The sequence below is a fragment of the Anas acuta genome, chromosome 3, assembly GCF_963932015.1.
Source record: "Anas acuta chromosome 3, bAnaAcu1.1, whole genome shotgun sequence".
NCBI classification, from domain to species: domain Eukaryota; kingdom Metazoa; phylum Chordata; class Aves; order Anseriformes; family Anatidae; genus Anas; species Anas acuta.
This window is the reverse complement of record NC_088981.1, coordinates 66,824,737-66,845,216: the sequence shown is the minus strand read 5'-3', so window position 1 is coordinate 66,845,216 and position 20,480 is coordinate 66,824,737. Positions and strand designations below refer to the sequence as shown.

Below are 20,480 nucleotides of genomic sequence, written 5' to 3'. Positions count from 1 at the left end.
TTAGAGCTGCAGGACCCACGCTGAGCCTTGGAGCACACCACCTCCCGCTGTGGCCTAGCCCCACGGCACACTGCTGCAGTGCGAGGGGGCACCCAGGCCAGAAGGGCACATGAAAAAAAAAACAAACATGCAAAATAATAACATTTATTTTAGTCTTGAGCTTTAATACAATGTATTACAAAAGGAAGCTGGGTTTTAAAGGGAACAGGCATGTACTGAAAGAAAAGAGAATACTATAGCTCCCTGGTACCTGTGCTCTGCTGCCCAGTTTTTTCCTAAGCCAACATAGCTAAGACAACCGCCAAGCTCATCTTCTCTGCTCTTTAAATTTGTCACACTACCTTCTGAATCCCTGATCCAAGTGGATTTGTTTACACCTAAAAGACCCTTAACTGCCCTGCCTCTCCCTCCTAATTGCCCCCATCACCCCTGCCCCTCCATGTGGTTCTCTGCCTCTGGCTGGCCTCTCAGACAGACATCTGGCTGCTCTGTTGCTTGTGTAGCCCAGCAAAATGGGCTTCTGGCCTCACAATGCAGGCAGCTGGTCACCGAATATTTAAACGGGAGCTTCTTTCAGTATCTGTATGGACATCAGATTCCAGTCATGCTCCATTCCAACTGGAGATAATAAAATACAAAACAAAATAAATTAAAATACCCCTCTAAAACAATTCTGCTATATGATATTCAGCCAACAGTAAACCAATATGATATGCAAGCGGTTACTATGGATTTGAAAAACAAGTCTGATAAAATGTGCTTTTGCCTGAAGCATTTGATTTACAGAGAAGGTGAAACTTTCTTACTTACTTTTCTCTTACTTACTTTTCTCTTACTTGCTAAAGCTGTCTCCAGTTTTGAAATTAAGAGGGGTGGATGGTGCAGGATGAGCCCCAGGTATCCCTGAAGTCACTGGATCCCACAAGGCAGTAACAAAAGAGACGTATTATTTCAGGCTGTGAAGTGACATTTAGACTGAAAGAGTGGTGGTAACCTACATCATCCCTTCTTAGTGGAAAAGAGAAACAAACATAAATAGCAAAATACCTCTCCTTCTTGTAAGGACTGAAATTAATTACAGGGGTGGCACTGACAATCCATTCACAGACACGGAGACCAGCTTCCTCTTCCCAAGTCTTCTCTCCTGCAGCCCACGTTTTCCTCTGCAGCTCCTGTGTGGCTGGATGCACCAAGGAAATGCTTAATTCCATAAGATATTTTTTAAAGAAAATAAAAAATATATATAAAAACAAGGCTTATCCAAGGTATAACTGGTAACTCTCAGTTTCTCCTTCTTGCACAAGTGCCACCTTTGTGCTGTGTTTGGTACAAATGTGAGCTGTGGCCGAGCTGCCATTTGTCATCACAAGCTGTGAGGAGGATTGTGAATACTCATTCCCCAAACCTAAACCTTCACTTGTACTGCAGACCTTGCTTCATGATAGAGAAGGGACATACAGACACAGCTGAGCTCTTTCTCTTTATTTCCTTTGTTTACATGATCCTATTGATCCTATTGATCATGTAAACTCAGCACATGTTCTCTTTATTTCCTAAGTGCTGTCGGGGAAGGATATGTGCTGAAGACAGCACAAGAAACCTTGTGCTGCTACAAGCAACTGGAGTTCAAATTTTGTGGCTACACGTAGGGCTGTGCTCAGCAGAGCCAGCAGTCTGGCACCTTCCACAGGTTTACTTTAATGAGAATTACTGTTGTAAACTGCTGAGCTAAAGAAAGTAATTGCAGCAGCTGCACCAGCAGTGGCTTGTCTCCATTACTGAGGAAAGGGAAACATCGCTGCCAGCGACAGCACAGGTATTTTATTATGACAAGGGAATACTGGTAGACTTTGCTGTGAATGTACAACATGAAATATCTGGGAGAAGCAACATGGTCACTAAAAATATACCCTAGCTCTCCCATTAATTTGTACACTTTTGTTGTGAGCTTACCATGTTGTTTTTTTTGCCCACACATGACACCAAGAGACCTTTTCCATCAATGTTATAGACTTGGAGCAAAATGCCAATACACAGAGGCCAAAAAATAGGCTTTGGCAGCCCTACTAACATCAGGTTCTGTCCTGGGCCTTGCTCGTATAGGGAGTGTTGAGAGCAAGATCATCTGCAAGGCCAGGAATGGGGTACTGCAGTGCCCTGTGATGGTGAGGGAGAAGGCACGTGGAGCAGTGACCCAAACCCCTGCTTGGCCTCTGGGTGCTGGTCAGGCCAGCAGGTCAGCACCTCCATGGCCATGTCCCAGGCCCAGTCCCAATGGCAGAAGGGATGGAGGGAGCAGTGGGGTGTCTGAGGGGAGAAGAGCGAGGCTTGAGGGCACAAATGGGAGTGGGGGACAGGAGGAACACTGTAGACATGAGCACTTCTGAGGGCACTGCTGCGGGCACAGAGGGTTTCAGGCTGTGGCAGCCGCTGCCTGGGTGGAGAGGAGGCAGCAGGAGGGGCAGGAGAAGGCAGGGCAGGAGGTGGGAGAGACCCCCAGGGAAACAAGAAAGAAATGTCAGTGGGTTAAGAGATAAAAATGGTGGTTGTGGGGAAAGTGAGAGGGTCTCATTGGGATGGAAGAGCATTGGTGAAGACATGCAAATGATGCAGGAGAGAAATGGTGGGGATGGACTGTGGGCTGGGGGGATATTGAGGAGGCTGGAAAGGGCTGGGAGAAGGGTTCATGGTTCATCCACCCGCCTATTACCCTCACGCTGCAATGTCCCAAGGTGTTAGCACAGCCTGCCAGCAGAGCACCTGCCCTGAGCGCAGGCAGCCTGCTGTGACTCCTCCTCTGATTTTACCAAACACATCGTAATGCGGTTTCTGTTGCCTTCTGCTAATACAGCAAAGCAGGGACTTCTGCTCTTAGCAGCTCCCACTGACTTTGCATGGTGCCCTGGAGCTGCCATTTGTCCTGCACAGCCACGCTCTGCCTGGGGGCTGCCACCTCAGCACCTCTACGCATTGCCCCGTGATTGCTGCGGGCTGCTGTGGGCCTGGCCCCTCACTAACAGCTTCACAGGACTTTGTGGTGGTAGCTTGTAAAAAAACAAGCTGCACCTAACCTGATCTCTTGGTGAGTCCTGATGGTGGACTTGTTTCCTTTCCGCTCGCACCTGAAGGCCTGGATCTCCAGCCAGACTGCAACCCGGACTGTTCTTCAGGGCTTCCAGCTGTCCCTCTCTGAAATCAAGATGGAAAGAAAAATGAGCTGCATTTGTAGGCGGTTCCTCCTTTCAAGCTGTTTCTTGAGGTGTTTGTGTTGGATGTGTGCTTACCTAACACAGAAACTTCCAAAGCCAATGCAGCCCCTCCCAGATAATGCAAGATGGAAGAAAAATCCCTCAAACAAGAACACCAGTACAGGAAGGGGCTTTATTCTTGCTATCAGACAAGGTATTCAAGCTCCCTTCTTGCTGTTGGTTTCTTTTTGTTTTTTTTTTCCTACCAGTACTACCCACCAATAAATTACTTTAAAAAAGCATATATTAACATATGAGGGAAAGTTTTTGCTGTGTCGGATGTCTTTTTTGGGGAGTTGACAGCTCTGTAAACATAAGAGATGGCCAGTATGTCTGAGTAGAGGGAAAATAACCCACCATAGTTTCTTTTTCTTTATTTTACAGTGTTGATATTGGCTGTCTTCTGGCTTTTCTTTGCAAAAGCTGAATGGCAATTAGTAACTATTTGTATTTGAGGCTCTGTAAGAGGAGTGTCTGGAGTTTGCCAGTGACAGTTTAATTTAATGAGAAGTGCCAGGCACTTTTTGTTTGTTATTTCAAAATGTTTTGTTTGGAAGAATTTTAAGACTTTTTAAATACCTCAATCTGATTATATCAACATTTCTGGACAAAAGCAACTTCCAGATTTTATGTTCAACATTTCCCCTCTTGTTTGCTTTGTACTTGGCTTGCAACAGGCCTTAAAAAAAAAAAAAAAAAAAGTGTAACCCATTTCACTGCTCATTCTGCAAAAACGGAGAAAGGATGAGGGGAGATAAATAAAGGGAAGAAAAACTGTTGGGGATCTGGGCTTTTGTGTGACAGTTTCACCTCTGTAACTATGGATTCATAAAGCAGTAACAGCTGCGACTACTCTGGACTCTTCCTCTCCTTCCTCGCCAAACGTAGAGATGTGCCAGTATCTTTAACAGCAGAGTGCAAATGGGCCATTTTGTTACACAGATTTGATGAAGAGAAAAGAAAAAAGCACATGAGATCGCACTGAACAGAAGCTTATAACCATTAACCAAGAGTTGTTTCAATCTGTAAATGTCACTAACATATTTTGAAAAATATAACACAGCTACAGTGCTTGGGTATTCTGATTTCCATGAAATTAACAGTGTTGTACACAGAATATGAACCAGACGGTCATGCCATCCATTCACAACTGCAGAATGTATAATCCCCAAATGGAAACACCTACACAGAACAACCCAGGCTGCAATAGCACCTACTGGGGATGAAAGCACAACTTCCATAGGAGTTGCTTTACTTGTGAGGCAATGGTATTTATCCACAGCCCCATAGAACAAATCCTTTTCCAAGGGGTCTTACATTCACATTTGATGACCTGAATGCAATCAGTTGCTTGGGCTTTGCTTATGTACAAGTGATTTTCACGTAATCAGTTTAACATACAATTATTTGTATTTATATCACTTAGATACGTTCAGCCTGCTGAGGATGTGGCAGGGGATGCTCATTCACACGTTGTAGATATTTTTGCTACCATTAGCATTTCAAAAGAAATAATATTTTATTTGTTTCTTGTGGATTCTAAGACTGAGTTAGTCACATGGAGAAACTTGGTACCTACAATTAGACCTGAATGATTCTGTTATGCTTGCAAAGCCCTATGTTAGAACCTGTGTGTAGTAGAGCTAGGTATACACAGTGTTGCTCGATGTATCCTGTGAGAGACACTCTTACCATGCCCATTTGCCTTCTTACTTTTTGCTGAGACAACTGATCAGTGCTAATGGCAGAGTCAAGTCTTGTTTCTTGGTCTTGCTGTGGTGATGAATTACAGACACTGTCATGATTTAATATTCATCTTTTTCTTGTGTTTATATCTCTGCTGGGGATATACTCAACAGCCCTATGCCTCTAAAAGCCTTTAAAGGATGTAATTAAAAATGATAAATGGAATAAGTTTTTGAAATACACTTGTTCTTTCCCAGTTTTATGTGGTAGAGCTCTCAACATTTGATCATGCTGCTGTATTAAAAACTAATGCTATAAGTGCTGAATTGCTCCCACTTATGTTTCTTGAGTGTGTTTCACATTTGTACCTGTTTCTCCAATGAAATGGAGAAATGTTTTATGCATTGCATTTAAACATATCAGCAGCCTAATAGATTTTGCATTTAAGCAGAAAAGAGGACTGCTGTAAAAAAAATGTACAGATTATTCTTGAAAGGTAGTGCTCTCTTGAGCTGTCAACCAATGTTTCTGTTTGAATGGGTTTTCTCATTTTGGATGCCAGCCCCTCATTCCCATCCCCTGATGACACCTTAAGGCATCCATACACATGGAACAACTTCTGCAGAAGCCTACTTAATAACAGACAGCTGCAAATGTTGACCTTTTCTGGAGGTGCGTTGTGTAATCACTAGGCAGTAGCTGATCCCCTTGCCTTCTGCCCAGCTGCCAGATGTTGCTGAAGCTTTAGGATGGCTCCTGCCCAGCCCTTGGGATGATCTATGTGAACACATCTCCAATCCTTTACTTTCTCACCCTGTTCGACTGGCAAGCACCTTGACATCATCCAGCAAGTCTCTTTGGCAATTGTATGTTCTCCTGAGATGTAGAAATCTATCATTCTTTTGGCTTGTCTCCTCAGCTTTTCGAACAATTCTCTAGGTGCTCTTAACTGTGCCCCCTCCCACTCCCTGTAAGTCTGAGAGAATTTAGTTCCTTGGTTGCTTTCCTTCTTTATTCTTATCCTTTGTTCAAACTTGTTCTTAGACTCTCTGCCAGGGGAATGTTAATGACTCCCAGATCTATCTCTAGTTCAAGTCAGTATTCTCTGTCCAGATTAAACCATCAGCTGGCCTCTCTAATATCGTTTTGTGGGTGACAGCATGTATTAAGCCTTGCTCAGTCTCTTCTCATTTGAGCTGCTCATCTCTGTTCTTAATTACTGTGAACTCTGCAGTCCTGCAGGCACTGCTCCTTTGGATGGGTGTGCAGTTTTGTCCTGAGGAAAAGCTGCAGCTCTTCTTGGTTTAATTAAAGTAGTTTTTCCTTAAAGGGTGTTCTTTGGCTACAGCACTTTAGAGATCAATTCCACTTCTTTTATGCTTCTGTTACAGATAACTAAGGGAGGAAGTAATTAGCACAAGTGTTTCCAGCAGCAGAGGCTTCTCAGTCTTATCACCAAAGTGTGTTCACCTGGCATGAGACAAATAGGTGATATTTTGGGCTTTTTTTTAAGGTTTCCCTAGTTTAAGGAAGCTAAAAACTTCTTTCATTTTCAGTAGAACAATCCTCTATTAACTGAAATCTTGTAGCAAATTAATGTAGAAGGAGTCTGTGTAAGGTACGGAGCTACTTTAAACAAAAGCAGGTATCAGACCCATTCACTGTCTCACACCCACATACTCACAAGCTGGCCAGGATCAGTAGTGAGCAACACCAAGAATCATGACTTCTCCTTCCAAGTCCTGAACACATCTCTCAGGAGAAAAAGATAAAACACCTTTTTTTTTTTTTTCTTTTTCTTTTTTTCCCCAATAGATCTGACGTGCCCATTAGGACTCTGCAGTTACCATGGGATGAGCTTTCAACTCTGAACCTTGTTTATCTTGTCTGCCATTAGTCTTACAAACAGCTGCTGTCCATTGCCTTTATTTTCTTGTTTTGGTTACCTTCCTGGCTGTTACGTGACTTCTAGTTGGGTGACAGGAGCAGGAGTGGTACGTGTGATGTTGCCACCCTCTTGTTTCCATCTACACAAACAGAGATGCATTCTGATGGCAACACATCCCAGGTTTACAAGTCTGGTTGCTGTCTGCCACATACTCAGTTATCTATTGCTATATGCCAATGTTTTAACCCTTGCTCTCTTCAGTTTCTTTGGGTGTCCTCATACACACAGGCATCTCCATTCATATTTCATTCAGACAAATCTTGACATTTCTGTTACTGATATTTCTGCACCTACAGTCTCAATAACAAAGCAGAAATAAATTCTGCAGTTATAATGGTTTATTTTGGCCACTTGGCCTTTTGCCAGTATAAACCAGATGTGTAGACTTTCAGCTCTGTTTTGTTGTTTACCTGCCTGGTTTATACCTTCCCTGCTGTAAGACCCTATTAAAAATTGCCATCAAAAAGGGATATGTATACCATAGGTGTTCATGCATGGAGAAATAGAAGGATGTTCATTATCCAGTGTCCTGACCTGTGTAGCATTACTTCCCCATTCCCTCCAATTAAATGTCAGGTTCTGACCATATTGTTTCACAATAATCAAATAATTAGAGCAATGTTCTTGACAGAAAACATGTACATCATGTCTCTTTCCAATCTGACTTTCTTAAACTGTACATATGCAAGTTGGCAATTCTCTCAACCAAAATATTTTTACTATTGTTTTGCAGATACAGAGAGTGGGGATTAGAAGACCATCCAAAGCTCTCACTCCTGTGGGTCTTGGTTCTAAACTTTCCAAAATCTATAGGAATTTTGTTTATATGAGTTTAAAGGCCTGTTTTTCCTTTTTTCTTCTTTTTTTTTTTTTTTTCTCCTTGTCTTGAACTAAACTGCAAAACTGAAGTTCTGGCTCTTAACGCAAGCCCAAAAAGTCAGTGAAATATTGAAAGCTTGAGCCGTTAAGGTCTCTTTCATCACCAGTCTTTTCAACCATTTCCCTCACCCCATCAATTTAAAGCATTCTCTGCTCCTATCTACTAGAACTCCTTCTGGCTTATAAATGAATAAATACCTTAGAATGATCTTCAGTGCTTTTAGACTCTTTGTATGCAAGAATTATGCTCTTATCCATCACCAATAAAACATCTTTTTTATAAAGTCTAATGCTTCAAAATGGAAGTCATTAAAGCCAGGTCTCCTCTCCATGTTTACATCTCCCCAGAACTCACTATTTCTGCTTGGTCTATCTGCTTAGGGAAAAAAAAAATAGTAAATAATAATAATAATAATAAAAGAATGCCATGCAGTGGTCTGTTGCCATATTTGAGTTATTGTGTGTCTATTTTCTACATCATTTGAGATTATAAATTTCTTCCAATGCTTCCATCCAAAGCATTGTTCCTCCTCTTGCTACAAAAAGGAATTAGCAATTGGTTTCCATTCCCTTACTTCGATATCTTTTCAACTTCTGACCCCACATTGTGATGTGTGTAGGTTGAAGACACTGTTGTACATTAATTAAAGCATTCAGTAAACTTCTGTCCATTAGCTGTTCAGTCTGAATCATTTTCAAATCATCTGTGGTTAAAGGCAGGCAAGAGGAGGTTAAATCTGGATTTATCCGTGTTTACCTCTAATTGTTTACCACAGTGCTGTGATGGGACTGTGCTTTACTATGTGATTGAATGGTAGCTTTTATTTTTTTTCTTTTTCTTGTAAGCACTTCATTCTGTTAAAAAACAAACAAACAAAAACACTAACATAGGGTTAACAATGGTAAATTAAAAATTCAAACAAGATGTGTTGTAAGAGATAAATGATTGTGCTGAATATGAAGTTTCCTTTCTCCATGGAAATTACACTGCTGTGTAGATCTTTCAGTTTTCCTAATGTTTAGGTTATTAGAACATTCTGGCCCACAGTGAAAACTTAGACTGCAATTGAATTTCAGGATTTAACTTCTCATTTGCAATTATTCAAACAGAGGATTTATCCCTTAAGACGTTCATGAATGAGTACCCTAGTGTCCTATAGTTACAACTGTTTTTAATAGAAATGCAACAGAAAGCTTAAATGCTTAGGTAGAGAATCTCTTCTTACTGAAATAAGTAGCTAAAGCCTTTATGACAACTGATATTTAGATATAAACGAGTCAACAAAATGATTTTTCTAACTGATTTTAAATGTTAAACATGAAAGAAAACCTCAGAAATATATAGCAGCTCTTGCAAAAAAATGGCCTCTTGCATTTCTGTGCAGTGCAACTATATAGCACCGGAGATTTAGCTTGTTTCTCATGGGATAGGTGAGGAGTATATTCCTTATACAAGAGGGTGAGTGTGTGTATTTCCCCTCTTTCTCTTCAGCCACACAAGGATACGCAGTAGCTCACCACATGGATGCATGCTCTCCCTGCTCACTTCAAGCACCACATGACTGATTGGGGTGGACAAAAAAAGGAGGGGAGAAATGAGAATAAAAAGGCATGTTCTGAAAAAAATAAAATAAATTAAAAAAATGGCTGGAGAGAAGAAGCAATGGAAGGTGGGGGAGGCTGTGTCTGAATCGGGAGTCAGAAGTGCTTTGGTTGCAGGCATGCCTTACCCACACCTCTACTCCACACCAATAAAGGTCTGGGATGTGCCAGCTCTCTCTATCTGTAGTTTCCATAAGCTGTATTCCAGCAGGTCCCCAACCAGAAGGTCCCCAAGACACAGCACAATGTGCCCCATGAGGCTGAGAAAAAGCTGAACATAAAGTGCAAGGCAGAAGTGGTGGCAGAGTGTGTGTACTGCAGTTAGCAAGAGGACTCTGATGTGCACTCTGGGAACGGCAGCAGTAGCTGGGACATCACATCTGTTACCTGAAATGTTCAAAGTAATTCCTACAAAATGGTTCTGCTCTTTTTCTTTTAATTAACTGTGCTTGTGGTTTGCTGAAAAGCTCAATACGTGATGCATAAGAATGAGGTGATACATGAGCTCTGTGCTTGACTACACAACATGTTTATGAAATAAAGATTAATTTATCCTACATTGAGAGTACATTGCAGGTTTACATAAGGCTTTGGTCCTGGGTTAGAGGTTTTGAATATATCCTTAAATAACAATTAGTCATAGCCTTCAGTGTCACTTTTCTGTGCTGTGAATAGTCAGGACAATTGATAAACTGTCTTTTGCTGCTGGTCTCACAGGACCTTTTATGTCCAGGGTTGAATAGCTACCTGCAATCTGATATCATATACATAATGAAACATATTACACTACTGGAGACCTTTTTTACATTCCTTGTATTCATCTTGTGTTTCACAGTACATATCCTTCAATTCTGAGGCTTTTTAAATTTCACTCCACAATAGCAACCATGTCCCTAAGAAAGTAATTTATTGTTCAATTTCAGACTTTGAGAAAAATTGGAAAAAAATAATTAAAAACAAATGAACAAACAATATATCCTATAAGGATTTTTCTCTTCCTCAAATGTGTGCCACATGGTATGGCTGGCAGAGTTCAGCCAGGGCTAGTTTGTGTACAGCTGCATGAAGACCAGACTCTGATCCCTGACTTCCAAAGAACTGGTATTGGCAAACTGGAATAATTGCAGAAAGGGTAAGAAGTTTTGAGGGACTGTCAGAAATGTCTGAAATGCGGAATGATTGTTTTGGGAGAAAAAAAGGCTTTATAAAAGTGGGCAAAAACACACTTTCTGTCCACGGATAGGAGCTTTCCAGAGTACCCGAGAGGCTTCAATCTCATAGGAAGGAGATATTTTGAAATCAATGGCATTAAACTAATTAACAGAAAAAAAATAGCCTGCAGATAAATTGGATTTATTACCTATCAAGTTAGAATGAATTCCTAAAACATGCTGAAGAAGCCACGTTATCATTCTTAAAGCTATACAAGAAAAACCCTCAAAAAAAAAAAAAAAAAAAAAAAAAACTGAGAAAAAAGGATGTGATAAGAAAATCTCTTTGACTAGACCACACTATTGATAAGCTACCAGGTGCTTGTTGTCTCTGATTTCCAAGAGTGGTGTTTGGCAATAATAACACATTTGTTTTTTGGGAATCAGTTCCTCTTCCTATGCTAACTAATACAGTAGGAAATAGTCAGAGACTTTGGAAAGTTCTTCCCTATTCTCCTAACAAAAACATCCTATGTAATTTATAGTTAAATTAATATGAGCAATTTATATGGACCTTATTGGAAGGGATATTTCTTGGGATCCAATTGATCTAGTTTCAAGAGCTTCAGATCATTTCCAAATGGAAATGGGTACTTTCTTTAATTATATCTCTGGATCTGGCTGGCCAAAAACGTCATAGTTACTCATTTTCTGGTTTAGATTTGAGTTAGAGTTATTGCATTCACATGAAATGGAAATTACAGCTACTAATCACATTATGTTCAATATTAACATTGTTTATCCCAAGATTACCATTGTCAAAGTATATATTACAATATTAGATTTTGAAGAAGCTGTCTCTAACAGTTGTATGTATTGGTAAGTTATAAACAGCTCAGAATGTTACTCCCTTGTTGAGGAAACCTCTTCTGGCACAATTGCAAAACCTCATTAGAAGTCAGCAGTGAGCTGTGAGTTTCAGATTATGTGCAAAACATTTCATATCTTAATGCAATATGTGTTTTTCCCCGTTAGTAATGCCACATCACTATTGTCTTACCAAGAGTTTTACTGAGTTGATTAATTCCTGCAGTTTACTGAGGTTAATTATTGCCCAAAAGAATTTTAGAAATCTCATTTAGACCATAGGGAACATCTTTTCAAGAGGTAGAGCTGTTTCTGGAGCTACCCTGCCCACATGAGTCCCTTTGCTCTGGACTCTGGAGCACCTCTCTTTATAGATAAGCCAATGGCTGATCCAACGGGATTGAAAAAACTAAAAATCCTACTCATACCGACATCTTTTGGTGTAAAGTGCAAGTAAACAATATTGATCTTGGTATATAAATACAAATTCCTTCCTCTGTCTTCTCAACTGTACAGTCAGCGTTCAAATGGCAGAGTGTAATTTTTGATCTTAATCAATATGTACCTCCGTTTCTTGGAAACAGCTTTGAGATGAAAGAGCCCGCTAAGTCACTTTGTTCTCTGTGATTCTTATCAATATGGTGTCATCGTATCATAAACTTTTCAAAGGTTGCACAAAGAAGATTCAGGAGAGGGAAGGCCAAAAAAGAAAGCTGTAGATGACCCCATTTGAGTCAGCATAGATTATCTTCCTATGAGTTCTGTCACTGTAGAGAAGATGCAACTTCCTCTACCTCCCTTTCTTCTATTGTAGACTTATTCTTTCACCCAATATCTGTTATTCTGAAGGACATCCATAAAATCCACCTTGCCAAAATGTCTAAAGAAACAAACGAAGCATGAGGAGACGGTCAATACATTCCAAAGAGAACCACCTGCTGCATAACTCAGCAAAAGGCAGAATTGATTTTGCTCATCTCGTCATATTGTGTGGATGTCAGAAAAGATAATGAGCAAACCAGTCTGGGGGAAGTTACTGTCGCTAATCCTACAGATGTGAGAGTTGTTTGCTTGTTTGTTTTCTAACCTGTGAATGCATAGATTATTATTTTTTATATATATGCATATTTTTTTTGTGACAGCACTGTTCACCTTCGAGGGACCTGGCTTGAGTGTTGAGAAAGGTGTTCGTTTTACTTAAGATTACCAGGAATTTAGAAAATGAAGAAGCCCTTCAAATTTTGGGAATAGGATCATCAAGTAAGATTTTCTAGTGAGGTGTTGTTCCTAATATATTTCCAGTATTTACTAATTATCACAGAATTGTAAGTAGTGAAGAGAAGTAGTAAGTATCAAGGACATTATTTTTTGCATATATATATATTTTTTTCCATTATGTATTGCTGGGTAGAAAAGCACCTCCCTCGTTTCCTGAACCACTGTGAGACACAAGCAGAAAAGCCACTGTAGCTTGTAAGATCTGTGGAGGCTGTGCAGCATTCAATATTCAAACTAATGTTGTGTTCCCTTCAATAATAAAGCCATGATTGTATGCATCGTCAGCACTGGCATTTTGGATTCCTAAAGCTGTTCCCTTACTGTTTGTTTAATCTTTCATAATCACATACTGGGCATCTGCAGACAATTTACCCTAGATAGATAATGGTCAGCAAACAGAGGGTTTTTTGCTAAGAAACAAAAATGTAGTGTTGGGTATTTGTAACTGGAACTGAAAGTGAAGTCAACTGCTAAAATGGACTAAAATGAAATGGATTGGAAACTTAGTGAGAGAGAGAAAAGGTGGGACACTCATCCTGTGCTGTAGCTGGACCAGAAGCAGAAAGCACTACTTAAAGCAAAGAGACTTCTGATAGCCTAGTGGTAACCATAGCGTTGCCTTGTAGTACTGGCTTCGGGGATTTCCCCATGCAAGAGACAAGTAGAAGTGCAATGAATAAAATCAGAGACTTATCTTTGTGGCATGCTTCCTCTTCCAAGCAGGGCAAACACTGATTTAGTGCGCTCAGTCTTTAATCTGCCTCCTCAGAAACATGCATTTTTGTCCTTTTCTTCTCTTGGTAATCTGCTTGCAAACAAGTGTTGGGACTGCCCAGGTGTCAGGGTTTGGGGCTGTTCTGAACAGACCCTTGCTACCATAGTCCTTACCATGGGCCTTTGAAGGGGAGGAGAGTGCTTCTGGGGCTTTTTTTGGTTTATCATAGGGGCATTTGTCAGCTGTGTGTGCTTATATTAAATGTGCGGTTGTGCCGGTCATATTAAATACAAACACAAGCCACCTGCTGTTCTGCAGCCTGAAGTGTGAAGATTGATCTGGCTTTTGTTGTCCAGCGTTCAAAGCCAGAGGGGGTGTCACCGTGAACTCTGATGGACTCACCACCAGACATGGTGACAGTGGGTGCCTCTGAGTCATTCCTCTATTTGAAAGAAGCTGTGCTGTAGCTTATTTTGGATGCAGAGTTGTCTGTCCTCCAACAGTGTGACTCAGGTCTGTCAGATACAGAAGTTCTCCATGTATAAATCTATCAAGAAACATTGAGTTTCTTCTGCTCATCTCAATTTTCTTACAGTGTAAATTTTAGAGTGGCATCTCTCAAAATATTTGTTCATCAGCTGGACATCTGCTAATGACCGGCACAGGTTTGGATTTTTACTTTTTGCCTGAGGTAGAGTAAGTTGGGTAAGGAATCTTTCTTTACTGGCTGCTGGTTGAAATACAGGCTCTCACTATTGTTTGCTGATAAAAGCCAGGTGCAGTTTCATCTAGAGCTCTTCTATATTACTAGCTATAGTGCGAGGGAACCTCTGCTCAGCTGAAGAGTCCCAAAGAGTTTCCTTTTCTGCATGGCTACAGGTGGTCTGATACCCACATTGTACAGCTGGCTACCCAGTGGGCTACAGAGCCACAGTATAAAGATCACAGCTCTGGAGATGAAGACATGTACAGGCAGCTTATCTCTCAAAGCTGTGCATGTCAAATTAGTTGTTATTTGGTGAGAAAAGTCATGTTTTGCTTTTATCTATTAGTCTCCCAAGACAGCTGTCTGATAACAGAGCTAAATTTAGAGGAGTCCACAGTTGTGCTCTTCTTAACATTCCCTTATTACAGATCACCAATAAAAAAAAATAATAATAATTTAAAAAAAAAAAAAAAGCAAAGAGATTTCACGAGCAAACACTCTTCCCTGAGCCTGTGAATTAATCAGTAAAAGGATGATTTTGTTCCAAGCATTGATAAGTTGTCATTATAATTCTAAGAGCATTTCAACAGTCTTCACCAGCCATATCTCTGAGAGTCTTGTGACTCGTTCATTGGAAAACTGCACCACGTGTGCGGCTGTTCTGCTTTTACAAGATAACGAGGCATCAAAAGATGCCAGGCATCGTGCCAGACAACTAAGGCATTAGAACAAGACGACCACGGCACTGCTGCCTAAACGTCTCTGCTTGTTCCAGGATCGACAAATGGTCACAGCAGTGAGCAAACCTGCCTGCTGGGAGGGCTACCTCTGCCAAAAGTGTGGTCTTGAACTGAGCAGAGATCTGTGACCCTGGAGCTAGGGAGAGCCATTTGCTAGCTCGTGTGGTGAATGGAGAACCTTGAAGAACTTCTGGTCGGGCTCAAATGGTCTAACATGAGGAAAAAAGAAGATATTCATATTACTAATGATAAGACTACAAAAGGTTATAATGGCGTATTTTCTACTACTTCAGTAACACTTAAGAACTTGCTTATTCACATTTTGCTAGATTTTAGAATAAATGCAGATAACTCAGCCTGCTATCAACAGAGCACTCACTGCTGGCCTCTGTAGCCATCTCTCTTTATTTTGAAAACACTTTTTCTTCCTTCTTCTCTTCCCCTCTAATTTTAAGTAACTGTTTAGTTAGTGAATTCATATGACATGATTCAGTATTGGAAATAATTAGTTCCATCGCTTAGCTCCGAGGATTGTGTAGTTCATCTGTACTTTTCCCTTTATTGAGAAACTACAGGGGCTCCTCCAAGTCCAGCTTATTTGGGGGCACTTTAAAGACCTGGTAAACCTTCATGATATGGGAGAGGAGAACTGGGAATACAAATACCAGCTGCCTGCATGGGTGACAGCAGTGAGAAACTGAAGACTGTAGTCACCATCATCATCGAACGGCTTGGGGTGGGTCAACCTCCTGAGACAACAGTGGTGGAAACATTCAGAACAATCCCTCGCTAAGACAGCAAAGTTTATGATAGGGAAACAGAGCTCCCTTCCAGAGCAAGAAACAATAGCAGGTCTTAAACATCTCTTTGCTTTTGCTTTCCTCCTGCTTTGCATTACTTTGCTCCAGTCCTGCCTTTGCTACAGCTGCGCAGGGGAGAAGTACTGTGCATCTACAGAAAGTGAATTCATTGTCAGTGGTTTCATCTCACTTATCTCTGTAAAATGTGTGTACAGCTGTCCCTGTACACAGTGATAGATTCACAGAGTACAAGAATGAAGTTACACTTGAGAGAAAAAATTGATTACAAGTCCAGTGGCTGATGCTGGCACTTGGCCTCCCGCCTGAGAGGGTTTGTGACGGTGCTTGCAGGGCATTAGTGTAGGTGATATTGCTGACACGGAGCTGGGCTGCTCTGATTATCTCGGTGTGAAAATTTTAAATTGGTATAACTGAGAAACATAATGCGGGAGATGATGGCTTTTGCATTTATTTTAAAGCTTTAATTTTAGGTTTACGAGCTCTTCGCAGAGTTGAGTGGGTTTTTTAAGATCGATTTTCTGGGTCTGCAGTTTTAAACTCTGCTTTAAATTCCAGCTTGGAGTGAAATGAATTGCATGGTCTCTGCTTAGCCCAAGTAGACCAAATCTATTGGGCCTCTTAATAAGCGGATAAACGTTGTTGCCTTGAAGGCAGAAGATAGGATCCAGCGTGACGCTGCGGGCATCATGACTTCTCTTCGAAGAGAAAATGCTCCATGGCCTGCTCTGTTCGTTAACTTTCACAAGCAACTGTTGTTTGGAGAAGTCTTCCCAGGCAGAAGGCATTCATGTGCCTGTTTGGGTGGAGGGGGGGTAGCACTGTCTTGCCCAGAGACGCTGATTGCCCTTGGGGTGAGCTTTTTCTGCATGCCATGAACCCTTCATTCAGCACACGGCAAGCAAGTCTCGTGTTTCACAGCTGCTCATGGGCGGTGCACGTTTGCCTGGCTCCCGTAGCCTGCACAGATGAGGCAGTCAGATGATACAGACCAAAGAAATTAGAATTATGACTTCTGGTGATCGCTGGCAAACAGCTGCAGCAAGCTGTCAGGCTCACAAACAGCATCAGCATGCAAGCTGGAAGAAAGGGAGCCCTGTGAATATCATTAACTGAACTGATTCTCCACCCATCTCCATAGAAAGCAACTTTCCCTACACTCAAAACCTTGCTGGTCGCCCTCCTCTAGGAGCTGAAGTGCTCCATGTGGGATGACAAGGACTTTGGTGGAAAACCTACAGTTCAGGTAGTTGCAATATGTTGTGCTAACCTATACATCCTGGCTTCAAATGTGAGGTAGCTGGAGACTCAAACTGAATGACATATTTCTTGCACATGTTGATGCTTTGTTCTGTGATAGGACTTGCACATGTGGTGAGTTTCTGAACCAGCTGTGGGGTGGCTTCAGAAGGAGGCCACCAGTGCATGTTCCTGGACAATGCATTCATGAGGGTTCATCACGCTGGCTTGGAAAGTTTCAGCTGGAATAGGAACAAGGTCACCATAACTTGCTAACTTTCCTCTCTATTGAAAAATCAAGGATAAAAAAAATTAAAAAAATAATTAAAAAATGGAGTCTCAACAGCAAAATTGATGTTTTCTGAATGGAGATGAGACTGGTGCTATGAGGGACTGGCACATTAAAAAGGGTAAAAATTAAAGGCCAGGTGTTCTTTTAAAGGATATTAATGCATCTGACCAGCCTCTTTATGATAAAGAGATCATCCTAAATCTTTTTTTGTGTGTGTACACAAATCATAAATAACAGCCCAAGGCAGAAGAGCAGAATGACAGACTGCCACTGCCTGTTCGCAGCGACTTTTCCTTGAAATATCATTGAGGGAAAATGACAGCGCAAGCTTGTTTTCAAGCAGCTGCATTGTTTATATATATATAAAAAAAAAAAAAGGATGAAAAGGCAGCTATGTGTCTTGGAGTTGAACAAATCTTAAAACAGTTTTATTCTATTTAATTTGTCCTTCTTTGGAAGCAGAGGATACATACCACCGACGAAGCAATGAACTTGCCCGTCACTTTCAACGAGGGGGGAATATGGCTCAGCAATAGCTGTGGCTGTTCCCAAGGCACACCAGGATCCAAGCCAGTTTAAATGGAGGTGTGGGAGGACCAAGAAGCAGGCTGTGCACAGAAGCTCCTGGCTAACCTCCTGCGTTGGGAGATGCAGACACCGGGCTCAGAGCACACTACAGAACCAGAGGGAGCAGCTTTGTGAATAGCTGGTGCTGGGGAGAGAGGGAGATTAACTGCATTTCTCGTGCACATAAAAGAAGATATGATTTCTGTTTGCAAAATTCCCATAAAAATCATGTTCTTGTATTGCTGAGCAGTGTCTCATAACATCATGTGTGCACAGGGAAGCTAATGTACAAAGGAAGGATACATATTCACTATCGCAGCTTGACTGTTTTTATAATATTACTTAAATGCCAGTACTTGCCGTGCTTTCTAAATGTTGATCCAATTTATGAGAGCTTCAAAGAAAGTGTGTGGGTGGCTGATCAGTCTGATTCTTTTTGCTGTTTAATATGAAACAGTGCTGTCATTTAGCAAAGAGAGAAAGGAATGATCCCGCATTCCTGCATATTTCTACTTCTTTTTTTTTTCTTTTTTTCATTTTCAGACATGTAAATTGAGATGGCTAAAGATACAGGCTGTCTAGTGCATTGCTATTTACTGTGATTTATTTAAACCCATCTTACATTGATGCTAACAGAAAATCATTAAAATCAAAGTTCCTTCATTGGCTTGCTTGGAAAAGAATCTAAGGGCTCAGGCTAGTTTTAGCATCACAAAGTGTTATAAATACCAGGGTGCACCCAGTGACTCAGAGCAGCTAAAGATACAGGTCTTCATGCAGACACGTACTTAACTATATACCTCAGGTTAAGCCTGAGAGCTATCCAGCCTCGATCCAGCAAGTCCTTAGGCATCTAAATGGTGATAGAAACTCAGTTAACCTTTTCCACTTTCCCTACTAATAGCATCTAATTAGGTACAGTGCTGTTCAGAAAGCTTTTTCCTCACTGAATTTTGAGAGGAGAAACCTGAGGAATTCCTCATTTAAAGGCAGAAGGTTGGAGTTGGAGGCACCACTGCCAGGGTGGTGGCTGTAAGAGCCAAATCTCATCACAGGCTGGGACATCGTCCCTCTTTGTCAGAGAAATACAGACTTTTCAGATCTTTCTCTCCAGTATGCCATTTCTAATCACTAACACTGTTTCAACTAAGGAAACAAACCGGGGGGAAGCTCGCCCAGAGTCCCACTCGTTGTGCCATGGGTAGGAACCTTCTCTGCATCCTCCAAGAGCTCCAACGAGGCACTTAGATAAAGGATGTATATTTGAAAAGTGAACATTGAGAAACCAGACTGACAAGAGAAAAACACCACAGCCTTTAGGGTCTGCCAGGCTGTTTTGTTTGCATTACAGGACAATGACGACAAGCATTTTGGATGTTTGATGCCAAACTAATTTAAAAGACCTTGCATCTCAGTGTCAGCTTGAATCTCTGTCACCGGCACCAGTGCCAAATTTGGCACTGAACCATCATTCCCACGATGGTATTGCTTCTGAACTGACACTTCTGCTCCATCGCCTGCAGAGAAACGTTCAGAGAAGAGGCCAGGAGGTCAGCTTTAACCTAACCTTGGTCCCTCATCAAGAGGAGGGCTCTGAAGGAAATTGAAGGTACACTTAGGCAATCACGTTTTCCATCCTATTTTTAAATAATCAGTACTGTGGGTATGCCAGCTGCAGAAATGTCATGACTGTAGCTCCTAGAACGTGAAGAGTTTTAAGATATAAGAAATCAGTACCAGCAAATGCTACTTGATGGAATTTGATAAAAGAGCAATATGCAATGTTGTATTCTCTACCGACACAGAAAACAGCACAGAAACTAAAAGTAGATGTAAAGAACTAGTAATTTTCTCATAACTGTGTCTTCTTTTAATTGCAATGTGTATGACAGCCTGTGAATACTGCTAAGCACTGGATGAAAATACAGAAGACTAAATGATCAGCATGTGAAGTAAAATGTGACTTTTCAATTGCTTCTAGCTGACAGTAGCTCAGGTTACTTGCTGTTACATATGGAAGCACTTTTCCCCCACAGTGTTAGGATGGTAGATCTTCTTTAGCTCTACCAGCAGACCCAAACATGATGTGTACAGGGAGCAGGACATGGATCCACTTGCAACATAACAGAAGATAAAAAGTGGATTTCAGCATCTGCTGGCTTTTTTCTTCATTGCTCTGTAGCAATATCTTTGTTCATAGAAGTATATACTGAAAGCTTATTGAATTTAGAAATGGCAAAGATCTCAGCGGTCACCCAGCTGATAACCGTGTCAGTTATGGTTGATCCCAACATCTAATAATACCTTAACCATACTGCTTCTCCAGGTCTGTGGGAAACCAGGAAGGTTTTGCATAAACTGCAGCAAATTAGTGAGAAGTGTGCCTACTGTTGAGCGTTCTCATTTAGGCTATGACAGAGACAAGAATTGTTTTTGTGGAGGAGGATTTCTGTCAAAAACAAAACAAACAAACAAAACTGTGCATTTCCAGTGATATATTGCCTGGTAGATCTGTAAACCAAACTTTCCAGAGCCTGAAATTCTGATTTTGTTCCACCCAGTCAGGCTGGATATCTGTTCGCATTGCCTGACTTCCTAAATTATCTCTAATCAGGCGTTAGACTTTGATGTAAAAATCTACCCTTACATAAAGCTATATGATCTTCTTATGCGTGACAGAAAGAAGAATCTTTGTCAGTTACTCAACCTGATCTCCAGTCCTAGCTTACATTAAAACAGAAGCC

General features: G+C 41.1%; 1 long non-coding RNA gene across 2 annotated transcripts; it reads right to left on the bottom strand.

Annotated features, from left to right (window-relative positions):
* Nucleotides 1-130: 130 nt before the first annotated feature.
* On the bottom strand, nucleotides 131-7,106 carry LOC137854325 (uncharacterized). Of its 2 annotated transcripts, XR_011095096.1 has the most exons (6): nucleotides 6,619-7,102; nucleotides 3,828-3,927; nucleotides 3,072-3,187; nucleotides 1,048-1,180; nucleotides 826-903; nucleotides 131-618 (listed from the first exon to the last, which is right to left on the bottom strand). It is a non-coding gene; the product is annotated as an uncharacterized lncRNA (long non-coding RNA). The 2 variants fall into 2 exon arrangements; XR_011095095.1 differs by having other exon boundaries at nucleotides 826-1,180; nucleotides 6,619-7,106.
* Between the last annotated feature and the right edge of the window lie 13,374 nt (nucleotides 7,107-20,480).